Consider the following 9,606-nt stretch of genomic DNA (forward strand, 5'->3'; position numbering starts at 1 on the left):
TTTTCTCCCAAACGAAGGACACTAGAAAGAAAATTTTAAAGCCTCCTGTTAGGCCATCATCTACACGGCATAGCCCTGAATTTTCCAATGCGCAGCTCTTTGCAAAAGAGAGATATTGGCAAGGAAAAGCTGTCTTGTACCTTTGCATTTTTCTCCCAAACGAAGGACACTAGAAAGAAAATTTTAAAGCCTCCTGTTAGGCCATCATCTACACGGCATAGCCCTGAATTTTCCATTGCGCAGCTTTGTGCAAAAGAGAGATATTGGCAAGGAAAAGCTGTCTTGTACCATTGGATTTTTCTCCCAAACGAAGGACACTAGAATGAAAATTTTAAAGCCTCCTGTTAGTGCTTCATCTACACGGTATAGCCCAGAATTTTCCAATGCGTAGCTCTTTGCAAAAGAGAGATATTGGCAAGGAAAAGCTGTCTTGTACCTTTGCATTTTTCTCCCAAACGAAGGACACTAGAAAGAAAATTTTAAAGCCTCCTGTTAGGCCATCATCTACACGGCATAGCCCTGAATTTTCCAATGCGCAGCTCTTTGCAAAAGAGAGATATTGGCAAGGAAATGCTGTCTTGTACCTTTGCATTTTTCTCCCAAACGAAGGACACTAGAAAGAACATTTTAAAGCCTCCTGTTAGGCCATCATCTACACGGCATAGCCCTGAATTTTCCAATGCGCAGCTCTTTGCAAAAGAGAGATATTGGCAAGGAAAAGCTGTCTTGTACCTTTGCATTTTTGTCCCAAACGAAGGACACTAGAAAGAAAATTTTAAAGCCTCCTGTTAGGCCATCATCTACACGGCATATCCCTGAATTTTCCAATGCGCAGCTCTTTGCAAAAGAGAGATATTGGCAAGGAAAAGCTGTCTTGTACCTTTGCATTTTTCTCCCAAACGAAGGACACTAGAAATAACATTTTAAAGCCTCCTGTTAGGCCATCATCTACACGGCAGAGCCCTGAATTTTCCAATGCGCAGCTCTTTGCAAAAGAGAGATATTGGCAAGGAAAAGCTGTCTTGTACCTTTGCATTTTTCTCCCAAACGAAGGACACTAGAAAGAAAATTTTAAAGCCTCCTGTTAGGCCATAATCTACACGGCATAGCCCTGAATTTTCCAATGCGCAGCTCTTTGCAAAAGAGAGATATTGGCAAGGAAAAGCTGTCTTGTACCTTTGCATTTTTCTCCCAAACGAAGGACACTAGAAAGAAAATTTTAAAGCCTCCTGTTAGGCCATCATCTACACGGCATAGCCCTGAATTTTCCAATGCGCAGCTCTTTGCAAAAGAGAGATATTGGCAAGGAAAAGCTGTCTTGTACCTTTGCATTTTTCTCCCAAACGAAGGACACTAGAAAGAAAATTTTAAAGCCTCCTGTTAGGCCATTATCTTCACGGCATAGCCCTGAATTTTCCAATGCGCAGCTCTTTGCAAAAGAGAGATATTGGCAAGGAAAAGCTGTTTTGTACCTTTGCATTTTTCTCCCAAACGAAGGACACTAGAAAGAAAATTTTAAAGCCTCCTGTTAGGCCATCATCTACACGGCATAGCCCTGAATTTTCCAATGCGCAGCTCTTTGCAAAAGAGAGATATTGGCAAGGAAAAGCTGTCTTGTACCTTTGCATTTTTCTCCCAAACGAAGGACACTAGAAAGAAAATTTTAAAGCCTCCTGTTAGGCCATCATCTACACGGCATAGCCCTGAATTTTCCAATGCGCAGCTCTTTGCAAAAGAGAGATATTGGCAAGGAAATGCTGTCTTGTACCTTTGCATTTTTCTCCCAAACGAAGGACACTAGAAAGAACATTTTAAAGCCTCCTGTTAGGCCATCATCTACACAGCATAGCCCTGAATTTTCCAATGCGCAGCTCTTTGCAAAAGAGAGATATTGGCAAGGAAAAGCTGTCTTGTACCTTTGCATTTTTCTCCCAAACGAAGGACACTAGAAAGAAAATTTTAAAGCCTCCTGTTAGGCCATCATCTACACGGCATATCCCTGAATTTTCCAATGCGCAGCTCTTTGCAAAAGAGAGATATTGGCAAGGAAAAGCTGTCTTGTACCTTTGCATTTTTCTCCCAAACGAAGGACACTAGAAAGAAAATTTTAAAGCCTCCTGTTAGGCCATCATCTACACGGCATGGCCCTGAATTTTCCAATGCGCAGCTCTTTGCAAAAGAGAGATATTGGCAAGGAAAAGCTGTCTTGTACCTTTGCATTTTTCTCCCAAACGAAGGGCACTAGAAAGAAAATTTTAAAGCCTCCTGTTAGGCCATCATCTACACGGCATAGCCCTGAATTTTCCAATGCGCAGCTCTTTGCAAAAGAGAGATATTGGCAAGGAAAAGCTGTCTTGTACCTTTGCATTTTTCTCCCAAACGAAGGACACTAGAAAGAAAATTTTAAAGCCTCCTGTTAGGCCATCATCTACACGGCATAGCCCTGAATTTTCCAATGCACAGCTCTTTGCAAAAGAGAGATATTGGCAAGGAAAAGCTGTCTTGTACCTTTGCATTTTTCTCCCAAACGAAGGACACTAGAAAGAAAATTTTAAAGCCTCCTGTTAGGCCATCATCTACACGGCATAGCCCTGAATTTTCCAATGCGCAGCTCTTTGCAAAAGAGAGATATTGGCAAGGAAAAGCTGTCTTGTACCTTTGCATTTTTCTCCCAAACGAAGGACACTAGAAAGAAAATTTTAAAGCCTCCTGTTAGGCCATCATCTACACGGCATAGCCCTGAATTTTCCAATGCGCAGCTCTTTGCAAAAGAGAGATATTGGCAAGGAAAAGCTGTCTTGTACCTTTGCATTTTTCTCCCAAACGAAGGACACTAGAAAGAAAATTTTAAAGCCTCCTGTTAGGCCATCATCTACACGGCATAGCCCTGAATTTTCCATTGCGCAGCTTTGTGCAAAAGAGAGATATTGGCAAGGAAAAGCTGTCTTGTACCATTGGATTTTTCTCCCAAACGAAGGACACTAGAATGAAAATTTTAAAGCCTCCTGTTAGTGCTTCATCTACACGGTATAGCCCAGAATTTTCCAATGCGTAGCTCTTTGCAAAAGAGAGATATTGGCAAGGAAAAGCTGTCTTGTACCTTTGCATTTTTCTCCCAAACGAAGGACACTAGAAAGAAAATTTTAAAGCCTCCTGTTAGGCCATCATCTACACGGCATAGCCCTGAATTTTCCAATGCGCAGCTCTTTGCAAAAGAGAGATATTGGCAAGGAAATGCTGTCTTGTACCTTTGCATTTTTCTCCCAAACGAAGGACACTAGAAAGAACATTTTAAAGCCTCCTGTTAGGCCATCATCTACACAGCATAGCCCTGAATTTTCCAATGCGCAGCTCTTTGCAAAAGAGAGATATTGGCAAGGAAAAGCTGTCTTGTACCTTTGCATTTTTCTCCCAAACGAAGGGCACTAGAAAGAAAATTTTAAAGCCTCCTGTTAGGCCATCATCTACACGGCATAGCCCTGAATTTTCCAATGCGCAGCTCTTTGCAAAAGAGAGATATTGGCAAGGAAAAGCTGTCTTGTAACTTTGCATTTTTCTCCCAAACGAAGGACACTAGAAAGAAAATTTTAAAGCCTCCTGTTAGGCCATCATCTACACGGCATAGCCCTGAATTTTCCAATGCGCAGCTCTTTGCAAAATAGAGATATTGGCAAGGAAAAGCTGTCTTGTACCTTTGCATTTTTCTCCCAAACGAAGGACACTAGAAAGAAAATTTTAAAGCCTCCTGTTAGGCCATCATCTACACGGCATAGCCCTGAATTTTCCAATGCGCAGCTCTTTGCAAAAGAGAGATATTGGCAAGGAAAAGCTGTCTTGTACCTTTGCATTTTTCTCCCAAACGAAGGACACTAGAAAGAAAATTTTAAAGCCTCCTGTTAGGCCATCATCTACACGGCATAGCCCTGAATTTTCCAATGCGCAGCTCTTTGCAAAAGAGAGATATTGGCAAGGAAAAGCTGTCTTGTACCTTTGCATTTTTCTCCCAAACGAAGGACACTAGAAAGAAAATTTTAAAGCCTCCTGTTAGGCCATCATCTACACGGCATAGCCCTGAATTTTCCAATGCGCAGCTCTTTGCAAAAGAGAGATATTGGCAAGGAAAAGCTGTCTTGTACCTTTGCATTTTTCTCCCAAACGAAGGACACTAGAAAGAAAATTTTAAAGCCTCCTGTTAGGCCATTATCTTCACGGCATAGCCCTGAATTTTCCAATGCGCAGCTCTTTGCAAAAGAGAGATATTGGCAAGGAAAAGCTGTTTTGTACCTTTGCATTTTTCTCCCAAACGAAGGACACTAGAAAGAAAATTTTAAAGCCTCCTGTTAGGCCATCATCTACACGGCATAGCCCTGAATTTTCCAATGCGCAGCTCTTTGCAAAAGAGAGATATTGGCAAGGAAAAGCTGTCTTGTACCTTTGCATTTTTCTCCCAAACGAAGGACACTAGAAAGAAAATTTTAAAGCCTCCAGTTAGGCCATCATCTACACGGCATAGCCCTGAATTTTCCAATGCGCAGCTTTGTGCAAAAGAGAGATATTGGCAAGGAAAAGCTGTCTTGTACCTTTGCATTTTTCTCCCAAACGAAGGACACTACAATGAAAATTTTAAAGCCTCCTGTTAGGCCATCATCTACACGGCATAGCCCTGAATTTTCCAATGCGCAGCTCTTTGCAAAAGAGAGATATTCGCAAGGAAAAGCTGTGTTTGTATTTTTCTCCCAAACGAAGGACACTAGAAAGAAAATTTTAAAGCCTCCTGTTAGGCCATCATCTACACGGCATAGCCCTGAATTTTCCAATGCGCAGCTCTTTGCAAAAGAGAGATATTCGCAAGGAAAAGCTGTGTTTGTATTTTTCTCCCAAACGAAGGACACTAGAAAGAAAATTTTAAAGCCTCCTGTTAGGCCATCATCTACACGGCATAGCCCTGAATTTTCCAATGCGCAGCTCTTTGCAAAAGAAAGATATTGGCAAGGAAAAGCTGTCTTGTACCTTTGCATATTTCTCCCAAACGAAGGACACTAGAAAGAAAATTTTAAAGCCTCCTGTTAGGCCATCATCTACACGGCATAGCCCTGAATTTTCCAATGCGCAGCTTTATGCAAAAGAGAGATATTGGCAAGGAAAAGCTGTCTTGTACCTTTGCATTTTTCTCCCAAACGAAGGACACTAGAAAGAAAATTTTAAAGCCTCCTGTTAGGCCATCATCTACACGGCATGGCCCTGAATTTTCCAATGCGCAGCTCTTTGCAAAAGAGAGATATTGGCAAGGAAAAGCTGTCTTGTACCTTTGCATTTTTCTCCCAAACGAAGGACACTAGAAATAAAATTTTAAAGCCTCCTGTTAGGCCATCATCTACACGGCAGAGCCCTGAATTTTCCAATGCGCAGCTCTTTGCAAAAGAGAGACATTGGCAAGGAAAAGCTGTCTTGTACCTTTGCATTTTTCTCCCAAACGAAGGACACTAGAAAGAAAATTTTAAAGCCTCCTGTTAGGCCATCATCTACACGGCATAGCCCTGAATTTTCCAATGCGCAGCTCTTTGCAAAAGAGAGATATTGGCAAGGAAAAGCTGTCTTGTACCTTTGCATTTTTCTCCCAAACGAAGGACACTAGAAAGAAAATGTTAAAGCCTCCTGTTAGGCCATCATCTACACGGCATGGCCCTGAATTTTCCAATGCGCAGCTCTTTGCAAAAGAGAGATATTGGCAAGGAAAAGCTGTCTTGTACCTTTGCATTTTTCTCCCAAACGAAGGACACTAGAAATAAAATTTTAAAGCCTCCTGTTAGGCCATCATCTACACGGCAGAGCCCTGAATTTTCCAATGCGCAGCTCTTTGCAAAAGAGAGATATTGGCAAGGAAAAGCTGTCTTGTACCTTTGCATTTTTCTCCCAAACGAAGGACACTAGAAAGAAAATTTTAAAGCCTCCTGTTAGGCCATCATCTACACGGCATAGCCCTGAATTTTCCAATGCGCAGCTCTTTGCAAAAGAGAGATATTGGCAAGGAAAAGCTGTCTTGTACCTTTGCATTTTTCTCCCAAACGAAGGACACTAGAAAGAAAATTTTAAAGCCTCCTGTTAGGCCATTATCTACACGGCATAGCCCTGAATTTTCCAATGCGCAGCTCTTTGCAAAAGAGAGATATTGGCAAGGAAAAGCTGTGTTTGCATTTTTCTCCCAAACGAAGGACACTAGAAAGAAAATTTTAAAGCCTCCTGTTAGGCCATCATCTACACGGCATAGCCCTGAATTTTCCAATGCGCAGCTCTTTGCAAAAGAGAGATATTGGCAAGGAAAAGCTGTCTTGTACCTTTGCATATTTCTCCCAAACGAAGGACACTAGAAAGAAAATTTTAAAGCCTCCTGTTAGGCCATCATCTACACGGCATAGCCCTGAATTTTCCAATGCGCAGCTTTATGCAAAAGAGAGATATTGGCAAGGAAAAGCTGTCTTGTACCTTTGCATTTTTCTCCCAAACGAAGGACACTAGAAAGAAAATTTTAAAGCCTCCTGTTAGGCCATCATCTACACGGCATGGCCCTGAATTTTCCAATGCGCAGCTCTTTGCAAAAGAGAGATATTGGCAAGGAAAAGCTGTCTTGTACCTTTGCATTTTTCTCCCAAACGAAGGACACTAGAAATAAAATTTTAAAGCCTCCTGTTAGGCCATCATCTACACGGCATAGCCCTGAATTTTCCAATGCGCAGCTCTTTGCAAAAGAGAGATATTGGCAAGGAAAAGCTGTCTTGTACCTTTGCATTTTTCTCCCAAACGAAGGACACTAGAAAGAAAATTTTAAAGCCTCCTGTTAGGCCATCATCTACACGGCATAGCCCTGAATTTTCCAATGCGCAGCTCTTTGCAAAAGAGAGATATTGGCAAGGAAAAGCTGTCTTGTACCTTTGCATTTTTCTCCCAAACGAAGGACACTAGAAAGAAAATTTTAAAGCCTCCTGTTAGGCCATTATCTACACGGCATAGCCCTGAATTTTCCAATGCGCAGCTTTGTGCAAAAGAAAGATATTGGCAAGGAAAAGCTGTCTTGTACCATTGGATTTTTCTCCCAAACGAAGGACACTACAATGAAAATTTTAAAGCCTCCTGTTAGTCCTTCATCTACACGGTATAGCCCTGAATTTTCCAATGCATAGCTCTTTGCAAAAGAGAGATATTGGCAAGGAAAAGCTGTCTTGTACCTTTGCATTTTTCTCCCAAACGAAGGACACTAGAAAGAAAATTTTAAAGCCTCCTGTTAGGCCATAATCTACACGGCATAGCCCTGAATTTTCCAATGCGCAGCTCTTTGCAAAAGAGAGATATTGGCAAGGAAAAGCTGTCTTGTACCCTTGCATTTTTCTCCCAAACGAAGGACACTAGAAAGAAAATTTTAAAGCCTCCTGTTAGGCCATCATCTTCACGGCATAGCCCTGAATTTTCCAATGCGCAGCTCTTTGCAAAAGAGAGATATTGGCAAGGAAAAGCTGTCTTGTACCTTTGCATTTTTCTCCCAAACGAAGGACACTAGAAAGAAAATTTTAAAGCCTCCTGTTAGGCCATCATCTACACGGCATAGCCCTGAATTTTCCAATGCGCAGCTTTGTGCAAAAGAGAGATATTGGCAAGGAAAAGCTGTCTTGTACCATTGGATTTTTCTCCCAAACGAAGGACACTACAATGAAAATTTTAAAGCCTCCTGTTAGGCCATCATCTACACGGTATAGCCCTTAATTTTCCAATGCGTAGCTCTTTGCAAAAGAGAGATATTGGCAAGGAAAAGATGTCTTGTACCTTTGCATTTTTCTCCCAAACGAAGGACACTAGAAAGAAAATTTTAAAGCCTCCTGTTAGGCCATCATCTACACGGCATAGCCCTGAATAGCTCTTTTATGTTTACTTAAAGTACAATAACTTTTACCATTTTAATTTGTTTTAATAGTATATTGACAGTATTGTTTTCTTTCAAAAATCCACTTAATTTTCTTTACCCTATTATTAAAATGGTAATTGACAAAAACAAACTACATTGTCACCAGAAGAGCAATACAAAATGTACAAGTGATATATTAAAATCATCTTTCCAGCTTGAATTTCAATGATGCATTGGGGCAACGATTTTGTGAGAAACATCTTCACCCTTAAATAAAGATTTTCTTAATTCCTTACCTGTGTGCTAATTAGATATCACCTTGTTTTCACATTAGGGTAATCTCCTGTTTGCGGTCAGCACACTCTTTGAGGGTAGCCGTATCCTGGGACGGGAGGGTTACCTTCTTGGATAAGCGCGTTATCCACGGGAGGATTCCCATCGTAACCTATCCGTTGATGGGAAAGGATACGCCATAAGAATCCTTTTGGAAATCTGCAGTCTTTTATCTGGATATTTCCAAGCTTTTTCACATAACTCGTTCAGCTCGTGTGAGGGGGGAAAGGTTACCTCAGGCTTCTTTCCCTTGTACATATGTACCCTCTTGTCAGCGACAGGGGGTTACTCTGTGATGTGCAAAACATCTTTTATTGCCATAATCATAAATCGAATGGATTTTGCCAATTTTGGCTGTAACTTTGCATCATCGTAATCGACACTGGAGTCAGAATCCGTGTCGGTATCTGTGTCAACAAACTGGTATAGTGGGCGCTTATGAGACCCTGACAGTCCCTGCAACATAGGATCAGGCATGGGTTGAGACCCTGACTGTCCCAAAGCTTCTGCCTTGTCTAATCTTTTGTGCAATGAGTTTACACTAGCATTTAAAACATTCCACATATCCATCCAATCAGCTGTCGGCGGAGACACCACATTCATTTGCTCCCGCTCCTCTCTAATATAGCCTTCTTCCTCAGACATGTCGACACACGTGTACCGACACACCACACACACAGGGAATGCTTTTTCTGAAGACAGTTTCCCCACAAGGCCCTTTGGAGAGACAGAGAGGGAGTATGCCAGCACACACCCCAGCGCTATATAACCCAGGAATAAAACAGTAACTTAATGTTTGCCCAGTAGTGCTGCTGTATGTAATTTGCGAATTATGTGCCCCCCCCCTCTTTTCAACCCTCTTGTCTAACGTGGTATAAGCAGGGTAGAGTCCGGGGAGCTTCCTCTCAGCGGTGCTGTGGAGAAAAAATGGCGCTGGTGAGTGCTGAGGGAGAAGCCCCGCCCCCTCGGAGGCGGGCTTCTGTCCCGCTTAAACTGTAAAATTGGTGGGGGCTCATACATATATACAGTGCCCAGCTGTATATATGTTATATTTTTGCGAAAGAGGTTTATATTGCTGCCCAGGGCGCCCCCCCTGCGCCCTGCACCCTTACAGTGACCGGAGTATGTGAGGTGTATGGGAGCAAAGGCACACAGCTGCAGTGCTGTGCGTTACCTCAGTGAAGATCATGAAGTCTTCTGCCGCCTCTGAAGTCTTCTTTTCTTCTCATACTCACCCGGCTTCTATCTTCCGGCTCTGCGAGGGGGACGGAGGCGCGGCTCTGGGACGGACGGCGAGGGTGAGATCCTGCGTACCAATCCCTCTGGAGCTAATGGTGTCCAGTAGCCTAAGAAGCAGGACCTTGCAACTCAGAGAGTAG

Source organism: Pseudophryne corroboree, unplaced genomic scaffold, assembly GCF_028390025.1.
Source record: "Pseudophryne corroboree isolate aPseCor3 unplaced genomic scaffold, aPseCor3.hap2 scaffold_671, whole genome shotgun sequence".
Lineage (NCBI taxonomy): Eukaryota > Metazoa > Chordata > Amphibia > Anura > Myobatrachidae > Pseudophryne > Pseudophryne corroboree.